The 22,927-nt window shown below is 50.5% G+C and overlaps 1 long non-coding RNA gene across 2 annotated transcripts in view; it reads right to left on the reverse strand.

The window, feature by feature from the left end:
* LOC306664497 overlaps window positions 1–22,927 on the reverse strand; it is a 150,299-nt gene that overhangs the window by 113,497 nt on the left and 13,875 nt on the right. The window contains exon 4 of one of the 2 annotated variants that reach the window (XR_013764724.1): window positions 16,246–17,989. The exons of the other annotated variant lie outside the window; for it this stretch is intronic. This is a non-coding gene — a long non-coding RNA (uncharacterized lncRNA). Of the gene's footprint in view, window positions 1–16,245; window positions 17,990–22,927 lie in introns of those variants that run through there. 2 annotated transcript variants of the gene reach the window in all.

Below are 22,927 nucleotides of genomic sequence, written 5' to 3' on the forward strand. Positions count from 1 at the left end.
GGTCACTGGCCTGAAGTCACACAGCTCGTTAGTGCCAGGCCAGGATCAGGACCTGAAAGCGTCCCTTCCCGAGGCGGGTGCGCCCTCTGCCACGCAGGAGCCCGCAGTCCCTGGAGAGGCAGGCAGAGGAGCCCTGCAGGGCCCCCTGGGGACAGGACCTGGGCTTGGCCCGAAACCCCAGGCAGGGAGCAGAAGGCATCCCTGGGGACCTGTGTCCGTGTCACAGTGGTGACACCTCCATGTGTGTGTCACCAAGTTCTGGACGCTTGCTGCTGGGGCTAAAGCAAAGCATCTGTCTGGCGGAGGGCAGGGGGGTCCTGGCTCCATCCCAGGCTTCCCGCCTGCCCTTCTCCTGGCTCCCCTGCCTCTTAGCTGGACAGGTGAGCGAACGCAGGCTGTGGACACTCGGCGACAGAGTCCTGCCCGCCTGTGGAGCTCCAGGGCCGAATCATTGAGTCCCCAGAACCAGGCGCGGAGCCTCTCTTTGAAGCAGGATTCTTCGTGACATGCCACTCAGCCTGCTCTGGGCCGCGCCGGCTGGCCGCACCTGTTGGAGCCCCAGGGCCGCTGTCCTCGCCGGCTCCCCGCTGGGAAGGCTCAGGGGAACAGAAACCCAGGGTCCAAGCTTGCTGGGCCCAAGTCCTCGGCCACTCCACAGGCGCCTCTGGCCCTGCCAGGCCGCTTAGATGGAGGAAGGCACAAGTCCTTCAGAGCAGCCGCAGGCGCCTCGTGAAACGGGTGGCGGGTAAGGACCCGTGTGGCGTGACCGTGGTCTACACAGGTGTCGGGTGTCTCTGATGGTTGAGATTCTGGAGCCCCGAGGACTCGGGCAGCACCCCAGAAGGGCGTCCAGGCTCTGTGACGCCGGCAGGGAGCATCCCGGCCCCAGGAGGGCGTCTGCTCGAGGAGCAAGCCACGCGCGGTCCAAGCGGCTTCCCCACGTGCGGCCATGTCCGACGGCACAGCTCCCCCTCCCCGGCCTGCTTCTGCCCTGGAGGGGACGCGGATGAAGCCAGCCCACGGCCCCACTGCCCGGCCCCACTGCCCGCCGCCCCAGCCGTCCCATCCCCTCCGGGCCCCTGGCCCCTCCGCCTCCCGGCGTCCAGCTGGGCCTGCCTCCTGCCTGACCTGGGATGACATTAGTGCAAAGTCAGCCCCTTTCATCTGGCGCTGACAGGAAGCGGGAGAGGAGGAAAGGCAGGGGAGCGTAATGTTGAAAAATAGCCGGGGCAGCCGCGGGCCCTGTGACAGCGCTGGACGGATCGCAGTCCAGGAGCTTCCTTAGCTCTGTCCCCTCGCTCACCCTCGCTGGCAGCTCAGGCTTCCCGGGTGACGGCTCGGCCTGCTCTCCGTCCTGGGGCCCCTGGGCCTCACTGGCTGCTTCCTGCACAGTCAGGCACTGAGGAAAACCCAGCGCGGGGCTGGGTTCAAAGGCGCTCCCGGCCCAGGCCGCTCGCCTGGGGTCTCTGGAGGCAGAGCCTGCGAGGCCACCTCCCACACTGGCCCTCGTCACGGGGACCGCAGGGGCCGCACCACAGCCAGGCTCTGCCTCCCTCGGGCCCCAGGGAGGCCTCCCTGCAGCAAGGACACCCCTGCACTTCGGGGTCTCGGGAAGACGTGAGCCTGACCCGGGAGGTACGCCACGCCCGGGTGCTGCTCCCAGTCACGGCCCGGCCTCTGAACCCGCCTGGGTCCCCACAGCGCTCAGGTCGGGGCTCACATCTGCCCACTCAGCTGACCGTGGAGGGAAGTTGCACATGAACTGAGCACGTGCAGACGGCTCACCTCATTATACCGTAAGGCCTGCAGTGTAGCCACGTCTGCACGGCCTGAACACGGGTCAGAAGTCGTCCCGAGGTGACGTGGAGTCTGGAGCAGTGTGTGGGCTCACGCATACCCAGCTTTTCCCCACAGAAGGGCCCGAGCACCCCAAGGGATCCAGGGCCCCCACGGGTCTGGGGGACCACTGCACATCAGTAACTGTGGGCTTGCTCGCTGGACCTCGGGGGAGTGTGAGGTCCTTGAATGTGTCTCTCTCATCGCCACCTGAATCCCAGTACTTACGACAGGGCCTGGACATAATGAGTGATCAAGAAATGTTGGTTGCATGAGTCGATCAGATGAATGACTCGCTCCAGCACTTACCATCTCTTCCACCTACTGTGCTTTACGAGACGCCGCATGGCCTAGTGAGGACTTCCAGATTCAAAATGGCAAACAGAAATCACTGAAAAATCACAGAAGGACAAGAAAAGAGAGATGCACAAACTGCATCTCCCACAAAGCCAGGACACATGTACACCTTAATCCCAGTAGGTAAACCCGAGCGTACATACAGAAATGTAAACGACCAGCATGGAGGAAGCAGGTTGAACTGAAGGGCCTGTAGGGTCGGGTAGAGGGACCCACAGAAGCCCAGACAAGTTCAGGAAGACAAGGCATCAAATCCTCACATGAGATAAAGGGTGAACAAAGTGAAAGCAAGAGTCATTTGAAAATCCTCCATAAAGGATATACAGTCCATCAATTGGTGAATGGATAAACAGAATGTGGTATATCCATGCAGTGGAATATTATTCAGCAAGTTAAAGAAATGAAGACATAGGTGCTACAACATAGATGAACCTTGAAAACATGCCAGTTGAAAGAAGTCAAACACAAAAGGCCACATGCTGTGTGGTGCTGTTTTTATGAATGCCAGAATGCACAGCCTACATAGGCAGAAAGTGGGTTAGTAATTACTAGAGACTGGGAGGGGGGAGTGAGGAGTGACCAATGGGGACAGGGAATGTTCTGGAATTAAATAGTAGTGCTACCTGTACAACATTGTAAGTATACTAAAAGCCACTGAATTGTACACACTAAAGGGGTGGATCTAATGGTATATGAATTAGATCTAAACTTTTTAAGAGTAGATAGGGCTTCCAATCCACTTCCTCTGATTTAAATATGAACTGAGAGGCAAGGAGCCCCAGATCCTGAAGAAGAACTTCACCAAGAAGGACAGAGACAAAGCAGAAAATTAAGAGATTCAGAGCACACAAAGATGATGCAGGGTGCTCAGAGGAAAACGTCAAGGAATTACACAGCGTGTTCCAGAAAACATTATCTGAGAACAGATAAAATGGTAAAATGAAAATTATCACAAAAATAATACAAGAAAGCTGAACTCAGTGGCTCACCACTGTAATCCCAGCAATCCAGGAGGCTGAGGTAGGAGGATGGCAAGTTCAAGGCCAGCTTGGGCAACCTAAGGAGACTCTCTTTCAAAATGAAATTTAAAAAGGGCTGTGGATATAGCTCCGTAGTGGATCATTTGCCTACCATGCTTGAGGTCCTGGGTTCCATCCCTGGTACCACAATTAATAATAATAATACAATAAAATTTCTCAAAATTACAGAAATGAGTCTCCAGATTTTTAAAGTCCTCAAAGCTCCTAGATGACTAGTGATAAAATAACTTTACTAAAGAACATGATTCTGAAATTTCAGAAGAGCAAAGAAAAGATAGTGGCTTTCATGGGGGTGGGGGAATCACATGCAAAAGGATCAAAAAATAAAATGGTAACAGACTTCTTAGCAGGTAGAGAAAAATGAAGAAACGATTTCAAAATCTTGAAAATTTGTCATTTCAGTCTATAACCAACTGTACTGTAGATTAAATGAAAAGATTAAAATAAGACACTTTGAGCATGCAAGATCTCAAAATCTCAGCACTTCTACACCATTTCTGAGAAAACTAGTGAAGGATAGTCTCCAAGAAATCAAAGAAGACAGAGGATTGAAATAAAAAGGAATCAACACAAGGCAAATGAAATCCCCGAGAAAAAGATGAATGGACATCAGGACCAGCAGCTTTTCAGAAAGCTTCAGGAGCAGGAGCAAGCCCTTCATGAAAAATATTAACCTGATGTGTCATCTGATAGGGGCGACCCCTCAGGAAGTCAGGTCAGTTTACAGAGCTGTTGGAAAGTGGAGCACCACTGATGGACAGCCAAAGAGAACTAAGCAAAAATGTCGTACAAGGAAGTAAACTTCATCGCAGTGGATCATCAGACTATGTTTTCAGTCATCGTGTCAATGATAAGTAGTTTGCAAAATGTTCAGAAAAATCCCACTACGGGAAAAGGGAAGTGGAAGACATAGGTGAGCTAAAACCTTCGCCTGCAAACTGAAAGTCAAGCAGTAAGTATCACAACCGATGAATCAGGAGATTACCTGAGGGTGGGACTGTAGCTCGTGGCAGAACACTCGCTAGCACGCCTGAGATCCTGGGTTCCATCCCCAGCACTGCGACAATAATATTTAATTTAATGGGAATGGCTATTTTTTTTTAAAAGGATAACTTAATAAACACATTATTTGGAAATAAGGAAGAAAAAGCCAGAATCAACGGATTCAGAATCACATGGGTTGGAAGATTGTTTCTGGGGGAGGTTGACAGGATTAATTGCTTGGCTGGATGCAGACAGGGCACGATAATTCTACCGAGATTTGTAAATGGTTCCAAGCGCACCAGCTTTGAAGTGAGGACATAGTGTGACCTGGTCCTGCCACATCCGGGCGGGCGACCCAGAGGTGCGTTCTCTCCCCTCTCTGGTCTGGGTTTCTTCTCTTACTCTTCCCTGCCCAGTGTCTGGGTAGGTGGCCGGGTGGCAGGTGCCTTCTCATCCCTGCACATTCCTCGGGAGGCTGCTCGTTTCTCCAGGGCAGAGCCGCCACTCTGCCCGAGGATGCGAGAAAGACACCCTTCGACACAGCCGACCTGTGGGACCGCTGGAGATCCATCGAGGGGTGATCCCAGGAAAACAGAGGGATCCTATTATACAACTCCCAACGCACGCCCTCACGTTAGCCTCAGCTTCATGGGCTCGGTTAAAAGGAAAGACCGCAAAACAGTCTGTACAGGAACAACACCTACCATTCTTCCATAGAGCCCCCGGGGCCGGGACGCAGCTCCCTGGAAGAGCACTCGCCTAGCACGCCTGGCCCTGCTCGCATCCCCATCCCCAGAGCGAGAGAACTGTCCCAGCAGGAAGCCACCAGTCACGTGGCACCCTCGCTCCGCAGCCTCCCCTGGGATCAAGCAGGTGCTTCTCCCCAGACCCCTTGGCAGTCGGGAGTGGTCCCTTGCCACGCGCCCCCAGTGGCAGGAGAAGCCCCCAGGGCTGGCCTCCTGCGCCTCCTTCCTCTCCCCTCTGGAAGGCTGGTGGCCACGAGCCAGAGGACCCTGGGGTCCCGAGGTCTTAATGCAGCAGAGCTGCTCTCACTGAGCGCCTGCAGCCTGCAGAACGGACCCTTCCCCATGGGCCACAGCACTGGAATAGCAGGGCAAGGACGGGAGCCTGTCCTCAGGAGAGTCCACCTCTGCTCCCGACCAGCCGCAGCTGGGGCTCACTGTCTTTAAACGTGCGCTGGTTAACTGATGCTCAAGCTCCCAAACTCTAAGCCAGCACAAAGGGTACCTGCCAGCCCCCTGGGCTCTCAGGCTGCCTGGCCAGATCCACCCGCCTCGGCCCTCAGGTGCTGTTACGGCTGAGCCTCCTGAATCCCAAATTCTGAAGTCAAGTCCTCCAAGGCTGAAACGTGACGTGACGTCACAGTGGAAGAGACCACGCCGTGAAACCCTGCCTCCTACTAAAGTCATTAAAAGCACCTCGTCGCAGGTGCTGTGCTCGCAGGCGATCAGGAGGCTGCCGCAGGAGGACCGCTGGGGCCCAGGAGCGCAAGGCCATCCAGCCAGCGCAGGGAGACCGTCTTTCGGGCTCTGTGTGCGGCGTGGGTGAAGCAGAAGTGAACGCCGCGTTCAGACTTGGTTCCATCCCCCGGGTTCCTTCTAACTGATACGCCGCTCTTCCAAGATACGGGGAAAAATCTGAGATCCACAGGCTTCCGGTCCCAGTCACGTGGCTCAGACCCCCGTGGGTCCTGGCTGCACACGGAGCCGAGGCTCACGCGCTCCACAGAACACAGGGCGACGTCCCACGCCCAGCACCCCGCACCTGCCCTGCTTCTGGGAACCGAGTCCTAGAAAATAACTGGGAATATTGCCGTGTGACCAAAGATATGAAGTGCAATATTCTTTATGAGAGTTACAGTGCCCGAAACAGGAAACAGCTGTCAACATCAAATTTAAAAAGCGTCCTTCGTGCTGGGAACGCTGACAGTGAAGAAGCAGCCTGACTCCGCCTGCCTGGCGTTCTCAGCTCCGGGACAAACACACTGAGAAAGAGGAGGCCACGCGCCCGCCGTGACTAAACATCATCTTGGTGCCTTTCATCAGCGAAGTAATGGCTTTGTCACCTATTTCCAAAGTGGCCAGAGTGACCTGTGACGCCTGCATAGCAGAGGAGGTGACCGGCAGGGAAGCACAGAAGAATGCCACCTCCTTCCAGCAGGAAAGGAGCCCGTTCAGCATGGGTGGCCACTGCTCAGCCTGCAGGGTGATCTGCAGTCCTGGCCTAGACGGCCAGGAAACGTCACTCTGGGTTAAGAGGGAGCTTCGTGTCCGTGCACTAGAGGGTGCTGTCGCTCAGAGGAGGCTGGTCTCCACACCATGCTGGATCTCAGTCCCCAGCGTGAGGTACAGAGGAGGCGGACACTGCATCTGACATGCAGCTGGAGGTGGTCAGGACCAGAGCCCCATGGTTGAGTCCTGGTGGCTTCATAAGGAGAGGAGATCAGAGGACACGCACCCATGCTCACTTCCTGCCTTTTACCATCTGCAGGAAAGTCTTCTGTCACCAGGTTCAGGTCCTCCACCTTGGACTACAGAACATCAAGTCAAAGCAAACCTCTTTTCATTAGAACTTACCCAATCTCTGGTACTGTGTTACAGCAACAGAAAACACACCAAGACAGAGAATTTTAGTGATATCTCTCCTTTTCGCTCAGGGATTGAATACTCCCAGACGTGTGATACTGTTCTGCCTTCTGTCAATCGAGTTGCCCTCCAGCCCACTCCCACCAAAAAACCCCATCCAAATGCATCTCCTCCCACCCCGTGCCAGCCCACCAGGACCACCTCGATTCCCCACGGTTTCCTGACTTTCTCTTACTTGGGACAGAATTTCCCAATACATGATAGTTTCTAGATTAAAAATATATATTGACTGGGGTTGTGGCTCAGTAGTAGAGCACTTGCCTAGCATGTGTGAGGCACAGGGTTCAATTCTCAGCGCTGCATATAAATAAATGAATAAAATAAAGGTCTATCAACAATTAAAAATATTTTTTAAAAATTAAATATATATATATACATATTAGGTATTTACTTTGAAGTCTATTAAGACAAAAAAAAACTGATCCTTAAACTCACAATTTCTTGATACTCAACTGGAACAAGGCTATATTAAGTGGATAAATTGCAATAAAAATATTTCAATAAATACATTGGTTTAACACACTTATTTTTACTACCTTTATTGGGGCTGGGGACATAGCTGAGTTGGTAGAGTGCCTGCCTCACATGCACAAGGCCCTGGGTTCAATCCCCAGCACCACAAAAAAAAAAAAAAAAGGAAAAAAGCTCCTACCTTTATTTACATATTTAATTCATTAAAGGTTGAACCTCCCTAATCCCAAAATCCAAAAGGCCCCAAACTCTGAAACTTACAAGTTTCCGATGTCAGAGCAATTTGATTTCAGATTTTCAAGTTGGGAACACTCGGCCAGGGAAGGCTATGCAAATATTCCAAAATCTGAGAACTTCCAACACAGGAGACTCTGGCCCGCTTACTTGGGATGAAGGACACACACTCGTGTTTATCTTGCCTGGCAAACAACTGAGCTTTGGGAGCCTCTACATTAGGGCACGTTCCGGTTTTTAATAAGCACCTGGAGGGGCTCATTTGTCGCCCGCCCGTGGAGCGCGTCCAGGCCCCAGCTAAGCGGGCACCTGGAGGCACTGGTGCTGGAAGGTCCATTCTCCCAGGTGGATTCATGAGGGTCGAACCCAGGCTCTGCCGGAGGCCTGTTCCTGATCTGGTGGCCTCCAGGCTCCTGAGGGGGCTCAGCCTCGGCCTGGCATTGTCCACCTTTGCCCAGGAGAGGGATCAAGTCAGCATGGAGGAAGCCCCGCTGGAGGCGCCAGAGACTGGCGCTCAGACTGCCTTTTTAGGACCCTTGCTGAGGTCCTCTTGCCCAGCCCTCGTGGGACAGCACACCTTCCAGAAAACGTGGCCACTTCCTAAAGATGAGCTGACAAGCCTCCCTTGTCCTCCAAGGCAGACGCACAGGAGGGGCAGGGTCTTCGAATTCCCTGCACTCACGGTTGGGACTCTGGGCACTTGCCACCCTTCTGGGCTGCCTAAATCCTGGGGAAGCGTGGGGTGTGTCCGTGCTGCGGGGCTGGGAGGCCGGGGAGGGCTCCTAGACTTGGAGACTTCAGGGGATTAGGGAGGTGACAGGCGTCCTCTGCAGGGACTTCTGCCAGCCCTCCTCCCCCACCTCCTCCTGGGCCGCTTCCAGGCCCTGCTGAGCTGTCTCTCCTGTCTCCCATCGCCACCCTGGCCATTTGGGAAGGGGTGGCGGGTTGGCAGGTCTGGTCCCACCAACTGCCACCTTGCCGGGTGTTACAGAACAGCAGGTGCGTGCAGAGGAAGGAGCAGCTTGCCCACACTGGCATCTGGCAGCTTCGCGCTGCTGCTTCCATGATATAAATACAGGGAGCGAAAATAGCTAATCCCAGATAACAGCGGGGCAATCACCCAGCGCCCGCCTCGAATCCCAGGGAATTTGGAGGGAGCAGCTGCTGGGGCTGCTCCCGTCCGTGGCCCACTGCCCCTGGGTGGCCTGGGCTGAGAGTCTAAGCCAGAATAAAGCTGGGGGCGGAGAGCAACTGGAAGAAAGAGACTTGATGAAAACACCTCCAGTCACAGTTCTCCTTGCGAAGAGATGAATTTTCTAGAAGAACCATGAAAATCCTGAACTTCAGCAACGTGAACCCGGCCTCCCTGTTCTCAGCAACCACAAGTGACGTGCGCACAACCAGCTCAGCTCGGGCTCGCTTGTCGTTTACTTCTGGAAGTCGCTCTCACTGTTGGTGTGGTACCGTCCCCCAGTTTGGGAGGGCCAGGGCTCTCCCATACAGTCCCACATTCCAGTGCTGATAGTCAGTCTGTGGCCACCCATCCCAGCCTTCGGAACTCAGTTTTGACACGTGGCCATTCAGGGTGGTGACCACTGAAGTCCCAAAAGACAGCCAGAGTCACGGCTCCTGCAGCCCTCTGGGAGAAGCCAGCCAGCTCTGCTGTCTTCAGCCATTTTGTTCAAACGAGATATTTAATTAGGGACCATTGAGACGTGCAAACCACTCAGGCGCACCCTTCTCTCCTGCCGAGCCTGCTACTCAACTCTCCAGCTGCCAGCTGATGGACAGCATCCCCAGCCGCCACTCATGTTTTTCCTCACGTGCTCTGGGGTCTATGCTGGTTTCCCACTTGTGCTTCTGCAGAGGGCTCTGGGCACTCAAATCCTTCTGATGCGCCTTGGGGTGCAGGTGCTCAGGCGGAGAGCCCGCAGGCCGGCCACGCAGCAGCCAGCTTGGGCAGAGCCACCACATGTGGAAGGATGCCCGCAGGCAAGGCCACTCAGGTCTCAGAAGCAGGCTGGAAGCTGGGCTTTGCAAACAGCTCTCCTGTGAGCACCCAAGATGCTTGATTCCTTATGGAATCCTATACCACCCTCTGGATGTCCGGGGAGGGAGAGACGAACAGCCCAGAACAAACTAGAATGAACATGAACCAGAAACATTTGTCACCTACATGTGATCTGGGTGTGGCCTCCAGCAAGACCCTTCTCGTTTCTAGCAGGTTATTTAGAATCTCTGGGCTGGACAACCCAGCTTATTATGAGAGATAATATTTTATTTGGCTTTTCATATCACTTTATCAAACAAGAATTTCCTACCTCAAACTACAGATGAAAGTCACTACATTCACTACCCCTAACTGTAACAGAAGGATCAGCCACAGGAACATCAGTGCAAAGCAAAACCTGAGTCCTTCAGCCTCAAGCTTCAAGTTGTGAATGCAGTGGGGGCATCTTGCCCTCTTCGGAGTCCCATAAACCAAGAGATGGAGACCCTGTCCCAGGAAGTTCCCGTGAAGTTGTGAAGCCACCCAGAATCACCACAGAGAACTCAGTCCCCAAAATGGAATTTGAAAGGAGTATTTCATGACATAGGGTAAATGCTTATAATTTTATATTAGTAGAAAAAACGGGAAGAAATTGCAAGCATGACCCTGACTTATGAGACAGACATACAGAAAGACAGCAGAAAGCAGCACCCTGCAGCCCTGCCCTGCTCTGGCCAGTTACCGAGACCACGCCACGTTCTTCTTGGGCATGAACTCATCATTGTAAGTTTCTCCCAGTCGGGCCCAAAGCCTCTTATGCTTTCACCCTGATTTATTCGATACTATTGTATAAATCAAGGCTGAAATAACACTTCAAGTTTTTAAACAAAAGTGAGTCCATTTCAATTAAGCATATTAAATAAAAAATATGTCAGGACCTGACTGTGGCAAACTAGAGAGGGCTGGGAAACTACATTAGAGTATTTGTTTAAAAAAGACTTTAAAAATATATAGAAATGTCTGATGGTGCAAGATCATGAATTTCTACTCCTAAAATTGATGTTCCAGAAAAAGGACACGTGGGCAGAAAATCAGAGGGCGGAGCACCTTGATGGCACTTTGATGGGAGGACAGCAGGGCCCTGAGAAGAAGGCCACAGCAGCCTCCTACCCCCAGGTGACCTCCACGAGGACCTGTCTGGACCCTCTTCCTGGTCCTGCCTTCTCCCACCTTGGTTTGGGTACTGCACACCTACCGCAGCTCCTGGGTAACAGGACCTGACACCAAGATCACACCCTGACCCCAACCAAGTCACTTACTCCTCGTGGGAACGCTCTACTCAGACCAGTTAACAGAAAATGACCAAAATCACACCAGGAAACTAAAAGGAGAAAGGAAATACTGCTCACTGAATGCATCCGAGGAGCCAAAGTCACACAGAAACACCACGTTTATCAGGAAACCCTGGTGGGATCCAGGAGACGGACATCACCCTCTTCATTTCACAGCTGAGAAAACCGAATCACTTGCTCAGGGTCACTCAGTTGTAAATGGTCAAGCAAAGGTTCAAACTGGTGAGTCTGCACCCAAGCCCAGGGTCCCCTCCCCAAACCCCTCCAAGGGGACTGATCTGCACACGGAAGGCCAGGGGAGTAAGAGAGGGGACAAGGCAGACGGTGAGAGGATTCCAGGTGGCCAGCAACTTTTCAACAGATGTTTTGTCAATGTGGAAACACACACGTTTGGAAAGAAAGAAAAGCATAAAGCCAGAGGACAAGAAGTAAAAAAATAAAAAGCCCAGGCCCAGGGCCGTGTGGCACTGTGGGATGGGCAGGCCGCTGGCTGGGCCAGGGCGTGACTGTGGGTCCCACTGTGCCTGAGAGCAGCAGGACTGAGTCTCCACCTCACCAGACAGGCAGCCGCTGTAATCTAATCACACCTTGAAGCCCCAGCCAGCCAGCTCTTTCCCTCACCCTGTCACAAATGCCATCACGTCGCAGCCCGGACTCCCCTCACACGCAGCCCAGGCAGGACACTGGGACCTGTCTCGGCCACACATCCACAGATCAGCGGGGTCAGCCCTGGCTCTGGCGGTTCACAGAGGCCGAAGTAAGCAAACTGAGCAGAGGGGCCCGGCGGAGGGAGGGACGCTGCCGAGGGAGGTCCCGGCTCAGAGGCTGGCTCCCAGCGGCTGCACGACGGGTCTGCTCTCGGAAATCACCAGACGCAGGAACTCCAGGGACACTCCCAGAAATGCAACGACGTGGGAAAAGAAGGGAGAAAAAAGGAAAAAAATTCACCTCTCGTTCAGTGCAGAGCACTTGGCCGGGTTCCATCCCAGCACCACGAAAATAAACGAATGAATTATAAAATTAAAATAATGAGGAACCAAGAGCTCAGTGGTAGGACGCGTAGGCGGTGGGCCTGGGTTTTGTCCCCAGCGCACATAGGGAGAGAAGACTAAAATCAGATTTTTAAATAAGATGTAAAAAGATCAGACTGCCGCTGTGAGCAGGGCACCATTGACCAACCTGGTGACGAGGAAGTGACAGGGGCCCGATGCAGGCCCTGCAATGGGATCAGGAGCAGTGGGCTTCAGCGCTGCCCTGGTATTGGGTCCACGTTTCCAGGCCACTTGTCCCTTCTGCTCCTGCAGGAACCTCTGCGGCAGCAAACCCAGGGTCTTCCTCCCCGTCTGACTGACCAGGAAACAAGAGCCCCCGACGCCAGGTCCCACCTGCCATTAGTGACAGATCTGAGGACTGATCTCAGGAAGGGGGAGCGCCCACTGCCAGTGAGAGCAAACTAAGTAATTCAGAGCGACCTGCATTGCTGCCGAGCACAGCTAGAGAAGCAGACCTGCAGCCGGACAAGTGGAAGAAAGTAAAGAGGCACTTGGAAGGAGACCCCCGGGCCTCCGCCTGATACTGAAAACGGGGGTCGCTGCAAGGCGCTGGGTTCAAGCCTCAGCACCGAAAATAAAATCAGGGAAACATTAACAGATTCAAAGACAGCAGTAAATCATCATACCTCTCTTCTCAATAAATGTAAACTACAAATGGGTCATGACGATGATGACGATGGCGGTGGTCCTAAATGATGGGCACCCTGCCTCAAGCGTGTGGATCCGAGACCAGGGCGTGCGAAGGCAAGACACGCTGGAAGAAAAGTCATACATGCTTTCGTTAGAAGTGGTTCCTGGGTGAGAGTTTGTCTGCCAGAATGTCCTTCTGAGGAAGGAATAAATCCAGTGACATCTGTTGTCAGTTTACTTTGTTGTTGTTTATAAATGCTTTGTTATGCTTTTAATAAAACTGATGATTTTCAAAGAAAAAAAAAAAAAGAAAAATTTAAAGCCTTCTTAAAGAACTGAGAAAGCTAACAAAATAGTGAAGAATTACCAGCCAGGATCCCAAGGAAGAAGGAGGCCCAGAGAGATGAGACCATTCTTTGAGCTGTGTCAGATCTGGGAGGGTTGGCTAAATCTGCAAGGGGTGACAGAGAAGGTGAGTGCCATTTTTGAGGGTCTCACGGAGCTAACGGAAGAGGAGCTGAATCGAAGGCCCACCAAGAGTATGTCTGGGCCAGACGCAGTGGTGCGTGCCTGTGATCCCAGTGACTCGGGAGGCTGAGGCAGGAGGATTGCAAGTTCAAAGGCAGCTTCAGGAACATGGAGGTGCTAAGCAACTCAGTGAGGCCCTGTCTCTAAATAAAATACAAAATATGGCTGGGGATATGTGGCTCAGTGGTTGAGCACCCTGGGTTCAATCCCTAGCACCAAACAAAACAAGAGTATGATTGGGGCTTGCTTTGGATTGGGCCTCCAGTGGGAAGCGCTTTACAAGTAAGTATGAACCAGCAGGAGACCGGCCCTGCTTTCTAAAGCCCTGAAATTAGATTTAAGCAACTCTATATTGCTAAGCCCCAAAAGCCTAGCAGAAGCAAACATAGATCTTTTTAGGAAGAACATTGCATCATCTGAAGCCTCAAATTAATTCTACAAGTTTGCAAATACAATGCCCAAAACACAATTAAAAAGTAATGAGGCAGCCAGGGACAGTAATCCCTGCAATTCAGGAGGCTAAGCCAAGAGGATCACCTGTTCAAAGCCAGGCTCGACAACTTAGTGAGGCCCTAAGTAACTTAGTGAGACACTCTCTCACAATAAAAAATAAAAATTAAAAAGTATTTTAAAAGGCTGGGGATGTTGCTCAGTGATTAAGTAGTGCTGGGTTCATTCCACCCCCCAAAAAAGGGAATGAAGCACAAAGCATTCCAAGTAGTGTTTGAGAGCAAGAGAAAAAAAAAAAAAAAAAAACAGAAAAATCAACAAACCACAAAAACAGACCTACAGTGGCTCTAACTATTAGAGTGATTAAGACTTGAAAGTAACTATGCTTACCAAGTTCAAGGAAATGACAGAATATTTGCAGAGTACTAAAAACTACGTTTAAAAAGCCAAATGGAAATTTTAGGACTGAAAGATATAATAATCAAAATTAGGAACTTAAAAGATAGTTTTAGTGATTTTCTTTGTATTTTTTATTTATTTATAATAAAGATCAATGGATCTTTATTTAATGTATTTATATGTGGTGCTGAGGATCAAATCCAGTGCCTCACACATGCTGGGCAAGCACTATTCCACTGAGCCCCAGCCCATGGATTTTCTTTTTAATGTTATTAGGTGCTCAGGGTAAACAGAAAAAAATATAGCCCAAAAAAAAAAAATTTGAAAAGGCATCACCTTAGAATTTGCCAAAACAAAAAGACATCAACATAACCATATGTTTAAGCCCTATGATAATCCCAAGCAGGATAAATAAAGGAAATTCACATCTAGGCACATCATTTTAAAAGGCTACCAAAAGCCAAAGCTGTAGAGAAAACCTTAAAAACAGGTAAAGGAACTGAGCAGAAGAAATAAATAACCTTATAAGAGAATGGGAATTAGACACACAGCCGACACTCCATCTACAACAATGGAAGCCAGAAGACAATGAGAGGGCGCCTTCCTGTTGGCGACAGAACTCTTAACTCTGACCTCAGGGCTGAGTCGCTTTTTAATACACTCTCTGCCAACCAAGCTTTCGTTTCTTGACAGTAGAGAACTGAACAAACACGGGTTCCAACATCAGAGTTCAAAGTCTGGCTTCTCAGATACTCTCTGCTTTGTAGTGCCCACTGTTTGCTCGCACTGTCCCCTCTCTGTGGCACTCTCTCCCCTTCTCTAGCAGTCAAACACCTTCTTCTATTCCAAGATCCATCTCAACAATCTCCTCCCCAGCATTTGATGTTAAGCCTCTGCTTATTCTCAAAACACAGGACTGGGGATATAGCTCCATGGTACAGTACTTGTCTAGCATGCAGGAGGCCCTGGGTTCTATCCCCAGCACCACAAATAAGCAAACACAGAAATAAATATGACAAAATAGTCAGGTGTGGTGGTGCACAACTGTAATTCCAGATACCCAGGAGGTTGAGTCAGGAGGATCACAAGTTTGAGGCCAGCCTGGGCAAATTAGCAAGACCCTGTCTCAAAAAAAGGTAGGAATGTAGTTCAGTGGTCAAGTGCCTCCAGGCTCCACCTCTGTTGCCAAGAAAAAAATAGGAGATGACTTATATAAAACATCTAGTACTTAGCACGACTTGATGAAGCTGAATCCCTGTTCCCCTACTCCTCCTCCTTCTCCCTGAGACTCTGAGACCCCCTCTAGCAATCATCATTAATTAGTTTTGTCCCTCCCGGATTTTTTTTAACAACTCAAGTTCTAATGATTTGCTGAATCACTGTTATATTATGCATGCTGGCATTTCCTGGGAGAATGGCTCGATTTTTTCCTCCTCACTTTCCTAGAAGTCTCTTTCTTCCTGGACTCCCATCTGTCCTGCTCTGGACCATTCAGCTGCAACACCCCTAAGTCACAGCTTGGCTTTGACCACCTCATCTCCTGACAGCCACTCACAGGAGGGCAATTCCCCAGGGGAGCATCAGATACCTGACCGCCTCAGGTTAGGGTGTGAGCTACATGCTGGAAGGGCAAAAGCGAGAACTTGACCAGGGCCAGCTAGAGCCATTCTCTATTCAATCACGTGGTTATGTTGACCTCTGGTGACCACCTACTGTGGATCATGTTTTCCATTTGCCTGGTGGCCGCAGACATAAAACATGGTATCTTCCCATGTATCCTACCTCAACGTATGCGCACCAAGGAACATACAATTTCAACAAGTGTGACAGAGCTGTGGGCAGGTTGGGCACTAAGTTGATCAAAAGCAGGACCGTACCTGGGCCCTCTTTTCTCTATAATACTCTTCCTGCTTCAGTTCATCCGTTTCCATGGATTCACACACCATCTGTACACTGATGGTTTTCAGATTCATTTCTCCATCCCAGGCATAGGCACTGAAGTGCAGACTCAGGCCCACTAAGAAATAGAATGTCCACAGATTCTAAAATGTAACTCATCTAAGAGGGAGTCATTGAATTACTGCTGAGTGTCTACACACACGCACACTGATTTTCTTCATGTCTTCCCCACTCACAAGAAATGACACTAGGTGTCTAAGACAGGCACTTGGATACTGAGGTATTATCTTCCTTTATCCCCTGAACCAATCCATCTGCATGGCCGAGAGCTCCACTTTCAAAATGATCTCATGTATCTGTTTGTTTATGTTCTTCCATCAGAATGCTATCTCCTTAAATGCAGGGACTTTGTTTTTCTTTCTATTTTTGTTTGTTGCTTTGTTTTCCCTGCTGCATGCCCAGCCTGTGGAACTATGCCTGTCCATTGCTAGTCCCTCCATAAATATTTGTTTACTGGGTAAGAATGTCAGGGGAAGGTGGCACGGGGAGGTGATAGCTGAGCCTTTAAATAGAAGTAGGTGCTCACCTGCTGGAGAAGGGGAAGAGCAACCAAAGAGGGCATCCTGTCGGCAAGGAGAGGGAGGGCCATAAGTGGCAGCGCGTCAGAGCAGCTCAGACCACACGGTCAGGCGTGTCACTTCACATGCTAGCTGATCCTCTCGCTCCGCGATCTTTCTAAAGTGCTATCTCGGTCTGTCTTCTGTTGCTATAACATAACAGCTGAGACTGGGGAATTGTAAAGAATTAAGCTTTATTCGTTTCATGTTTCTGGAAGCTGGGAGGTCCAAGTTTGAGGGGCCACATATGGTGAGGTCCTTCTTGCTGGTGGGGTCTCAGAGTCCTGGGGCACCCCAGGGGATCATATGGCAACAGGGCCTAACTGACCCACTTTGAAGATAACCCATGAACCCATCAATCCATCAGTGAATGAGTCCATTCGTGGAGGCAGAGTCCTCATGACCTACTCACCTCTGAAAAGCCCCACTTCTAAAACCTCACAGTGGATATGAAATTCCAACAAGCATTTTGGAGGGGCCACCCAAACCACAGGAAGTAGCTTCCTGATCCACGTACAGTGGTGCTAATACTAGTGCCTTTCTCATAGAGAGGTTCTGAAAACCATGGGCATGGACCCAATGTCCTGAGAATATGCAATAAATGATTATGTTATTCATATGTTCACAGAGTATGAAAAATTCAGTATAACTTGAATATAGGTTGCATCAGGGTTTCAGGAGATGGGAGTAGATGGACAAAATGGAGTCAGATCACTTGAAGCCATGAATCCTAAAAAACATTTTATAGCAATGTCCAAGTGATCATGGCTCTGACAAATATTCTGTTACTCAATGTGTTAAGGGATCAGAAAACTCTCAACTTAAAGCCATCTTCTGCTCTAATGGAAGCTAAGCAGCAGTCAGTCAAGATAGAGCAGTTATGAGAGTTGGTGTATTTGTTAGCTATCACTGCATAACAAATTACTATAAACTTGGCTTCTTACAAAAAACAATGTGTTATCTCATACAGTTTCTGTGGTCAGGAAATAGAAACAACTTAGCTTGGGGTATCTTATGAGATTAAAGTAGGATATCAGCCAGTTTTAGTCATCTGATGATTTAACTGGGACTTGAAGGTGCTCTTTCAAGAGCATTCACACAGTTTAAAAGTCCATGCTGGCTCTTGTCAAGAGGCCCTAGTTACTTGCGATATACCCATCCCCACAGGACTCCTTGAGTGTCCTTACAACATGGCACCCAGCTTCACCAAGAGTGAGTGATCTAAAGCAGGCAAAAAGGAAGTCACAACGTCCCTTATGACCTAATATCTGAGGTCATACACAGTCATGTCTACTATGCTCTACTGATTACAAGGTCAACCCCACTCATTGTGGGAGGGGATTGTAAGCCTCATCTCTCACCAGTGGCCTCTTATCCTTCCAGAATACCAGAACACTCAGGCACCATCTTGGAAAATGGCTGCCACAGTCAGGGTGGAACTGAATTTCTCCATATAGGCAAATAGATGGAACCATACAACGATGCTGAAAAAAAGGACAAAAACAGAAAGCAGAAGAATAGGACTGATGAAAAGATTAATTATAATAATAGTATGATAATAGCAATAATAGGCTATCAATTATCAAACATTTCCTTTGTACTTGGCACTAGCCAAAATCTTGCTATGCTCCAACTCTGGGGTCAAGAAAATATAGTTCAGAACCAGACTGGTCCCACTGCCTGATTTTGTGAATCAAGTCTTACTGGAGCTCAGCCACACCCCTTCAAATACATATTGTCTACGGCTCTTTCCACCTAAGGCAGCGGGGCTGAATAATGGTAACAGAAGCTATGTGATCTTCAAAGCCTAGACGATTGACATCTGACCCTTCACAGTAAAAAAAAAAAAAAAAAAAAAAAGTGTTGATCCATGCTCTATCTCATTAAAATCTTATCAAGTCCAATAAGTCAAGTCTCCCTTTTGTAGATGAAAAAACTGGGGGTCCGGTAAGTTCTTTCTTTCCCAGAGTCACATTTGTCATAAGTAGCAGAATAGGACTCATAACCAGGCAGCCTGACTTCAGGATTCCAGTTATGCCAGGCCAAGAATCACAAAGAGTGGCTCTTCCTAGTAGTTATGTGACCCACAGGCAATAACTTGAGGTTTTGCTCCTCATTTTCTCTGTTCAAGGGATAGTTTTTTGTTTTTTTTGTTTTTTTTTTTTTTTAGTTGTCAATGGACCTTTTTTATTTATTTACTTATTTATTTATTTACATGTGGTGCTGAGAATCGAAACCAGTGCCTCATGCATGCTAGGCAAGTGCTCTGCCACTGAGCTACAACCCCAGCCCCCAGGGATAGATTTTTAAGTGTCTGCCAACTACCCTACAGGAAGATTGGATGATAAATTTAAAAATGAAATGGAAAAGTCACAAATGCTTCAATAAAAGGAATTACAGTTCAAGTATCCTGCATCAGAAATCCTTGGGACCAGAGGTGTTCCAGTGTTTCGGCTTGGGGTGTTCTGGGGATTTGGGAATATTTGCATAGACTTTACTACTTGAGCATCCCCATTCCAAAAACCCAAAGTCTGAAATGCTCCAAAATCTAGAACTTTTTAAGCACCAACATAAAGCTCGTGGTTTAACACGACAACCCTTGATTGCAGTCTGTGATTTCATGGGTGAACGGTGGTTCCCCGGCTGTTCTGAAGTCGCCTGTTCCACTGTACTCACCTGGAGCATGGTTCTGCACCAGGGGTAATGCTCACCCCAGTGCCAGCACATGTGAGCACACCCAGAGACATTGCTGGGGGGCACTGCTAGTGTCTATCGGGGAGAACCCAAGGATGTGGCAGTATCCTACCAGCCCCAGGAGAGACCTTGATGGCCAAGAATGACCCAGCCCCAAAGGTTGATGAGGCTGAGCTTCAGACAGCTGAGTGTTAGTGAGCTTTCCATCCCCGTGACCAAAATACCCAAAAGCAACGACTTAAAGGAGGAAAGATTCTTTTTGGCTCAGTTTCAGAGGTTTCAGCCCACAGGCGTCTGGCTCCAAGACAGAAGCATCCAGGTAGAAGGGCGTGGTGGAACAGAGCTCCTCGCCTCGGGTCACTGGGAAGCCCAGGAAGAGGGAGGGCGGGGCCAGCAAAGAAATGCCCCTTGGTGTGGCAGAGACTGACTTCCCCACCCAAGCCCCGCTGCCTATGGTCTCCACCACCTCCTGAGAGGACCACCGGCTGTGAACTTGATCCACTGATGAGGCGAGAGCCCTCTCAGTCCAAACTACCCAAAGCCCCACCTCTGAACATTGCCACATTCAACACGGGCCCCAAGGGGACATCCCAGATCAGAAACCCTGAGCTGCAGGGTCAACGGCGAGCGGTGCTGCTGGTTGGCAGGAGACCTTGGTTCTCCTCTGCACGATCTCTCCTCTCCCAGGAGGTCAGACTGTTTTGGTCTTGTTACTAAAAATGTCAGCAGTTATGGTCTAAGGATATGTACCATATGCCAAAAAATAATGAGGAAAACATAAAAACATTATCAGAAAAAAATGAGGGAGACATTAAGATTACATTTTTTTAATTTTTTTTAAGTATGACTGTGTATACAGTTGTCTCTCGGAATCTGAACTGATTGGTTCCAGGACATCCCCCCATACCAAACTCTAGGGATCTCAAGTCCCTTTTGTAAAATGGCACGGTGTTTGCGTAGAACCCTCCACGTCCCCCTACACTCTGTCCCTCTAGATGGCTCACGATCCCTAAGACACAGTTTGGAACAGAAGCAATGTTTCCCCCAAGGGTTTAAATCTGCAGTTGGTTTAATCCCCAGGGGCTGAGCCCACAATGCAGAGGGCCAACCATACTGACAAAGCCATTTGGGACTCTTTGTCCTCATCCTAGAACTTAAGTCTACACCATGATCAGGAAGAAGAATCTAGGCGCAGCATGGTGTGCACTGAAGCAGAGGCAGGAGGATGGCCAGGCCGGGCCGCTCAGCAAGACCCTGTCTCAAAAAGAAAAATAAAGGGGTGGGGTACAGCGCACAGGCAGAGCACCCTGGGGTCATCCCCAGCACCTAGAAAAAAAACAAAAGGAAAAGGAAATGCTGACTTAGCTCCACCGGAGAACACAAAGAAAGAAATCAAATCCCTGTCTCCAACATCACCGAGCCCTGCGGCCTTCAGGCCGAGTCAGAGGTAGGACACGTCCAGTTCCCACGCCCCTTCCAGGTCCCCTCTGATGACTATGCCTCTGGTGTTTCTGTTTTTTTTGTTTTGGTGTTTTCTGGAAATTACTGAGACCACTTCCAACCTGCATGCCACCTGCTGACACCCCTTCCCAGCACTGCTGCTCAGTGTGGGGTCATGAAAATCCAAGGCCACCCCTGTGCCCAGGGGGGCAGCAGACAGAGGAGCTGTGCAAGGGGGTGGCACCCCAGGATGCCCCTGCATCTCCGCCAGGAACCTCCCAAGCAGAGCCACCTGGGCGGGCACCGGGCGGACACTGTGCATGCGACCACCCCAGCCCGAGGGTCCGTGCAGTGCAGGTTGGGATGGCTTCCTGATGAACCCCATGTGCGACACCAGGACTCCATCACTGCTCAGCCCAAGCGTGGCTGGGCAGCCTGGCATAGTCACCGCCTCCAGCAGGGACCTGAAGGGACACTGCCAGAGCCTCCAGGCCCACACACTGGAGAGAACCGTTCTGCCATGAAGCCAGCCTCCCTGGCCGTGGCTCTGTCTTGGTGTGGGGAAGATGGTGTCCCAAGCGCTGGGATGCTAAAGCAGGAGCCAGACACCACAACCAGCTCGAGGGACGCCCCAGTGGGGACTCGCGGGCTGGCCAGAGCCCTGAAACAGCAGCTTCCAGCAGCAGCCCCCGAGGACAGCAGGAGTCAGGGCCGAAGGGCACAGAACCCTCTCAGTCCCTCTGTTTTACAAATTGAGATTCTGCATCAAAATATCGTTTTCAGTAAGGGTTCCATTGCTTTAAAAAAAAAAAAATTGAAAGCAAGTGAACGGAATGACTGCTAGCACGCCTTCCAGGGCCCAGGTTCGGGGTTCCTGGAGCCCAGCATCCGCCACGTGTGACTGTGACCCAGCTCCAGCTAAGCAGCCCTGCCGAGCTGACTCCCTTCCCAGGGATGGACCCTCCTCTTCCCGGGCTGAGGGGGACAGGGAGCTGTGTCACAGCGACCTTCCCGCCTCTCGCTATGAGAAGATGGTGATGACATCTTTTTGGCCAGATGGAACTGATGGAAGATTTATGGAGCAGCTGAGAACTGTCTGAGCCAGGCCAGGCAGAGCCCACAAGACAATGACCATGGCCTTTCCGTCAGGAGCACACTGCCTCTGGAATCCACTGACGCGGGGCGCCGTATCTGCCGTCATCAGTGAGGCCACCCCAACACCCCGCCAGCTGCTGCCCCCCGCCTGGGCCTCGGCTTGGCTCCACTCTGCAGGGCTGGCAGGAGGCCGCCCAGGAGGCTCAGCCTTCCCCACCCCGCCCCCCGGCCCCCGGCGGGCACCCGTGGCCCTCCCAGGGTAGGAAATCTCATCCAATGCCTTCTCAGTTACAGAGATTTCAGAAATTAGTCACAGAAAGGAGGCGGGAAGAGAGGAGGTTCCCTGGAGGGACCGGTAACAAGATCCAGGGCCTTTCACCTCGAGGTCACAGCAGCTCAGACTGTCCCTGAGTCGTGGTCAAGAGTGAAGCCAGCTCGCAAGCCCTCTGCCCACCACCCACACCACACAGAGCTCCTGGGAGCCCAGCCTCCAGCAAGGGAGCCTCCTATTCGCTGAGCACTCTGTGGAGATTTGGGTCCCCTGCTGTCCTGTCCCATCCCCAGCCTCAGAAGACTGTCCCAATGCCCGCCACTTACCAGACAGATGGCAGGGGTGGACCTGGAGCCTGGAGGGGAGGGCTTGAGCTGGCTTCCGGCTCTCATCCTGTGAATCGCCCCTAGCAAGACACAAGCTAGGACTCTTTCCATGACTTCAGTGACCACATGTCCCCGTCAGCACAGGCAGCCCCCGCTGTACCAAATACTGTCCCATAATTGTTATGATACCAGTGTCTTTCACTCCCAAATGTTGCCTTGTGGACACTGAGCAATGCAGTCACTCTATAGTTTTCCCTTTCAAGAGATGTAGGTCTTAAAAAAAAAAAAAAGTGCAATAATGGTCATTGACCTGTAGCAGCAAAAATGTGGAAAAAGTCCAATGTCTATCAATGGGAAGTGGTTTAATAAGTTGTGGTTTATCTATATGGAATACTACAAATCCAGTTAAAAGAAAAAAGTGGAGCCATACTTAATGACAGAAATCTCCAGGACGGATTAGGTAAGAGGGAGCTTCAGGTCAGTGCGAAATGGATGATCCCAGTTATCTCTTTTTTGTCATCTGCATGCAACAGTATCCATAGCTGCATCTGTATCAAGAGAGAGAGAGAGAAAATTCTAGAACAGCATTAATAGTG

This window comes from Sciurus vulgaris (genome assembly GCF_902686455.1).
Source record: "Sciurus vulgaris genome assembly, chromosome: 6".
NCBI lineage: Eukaryota > Metazoa > Chordata > Mammalia > Rodentia > Sciuridae > Sciurus > Sciurus vulgaris.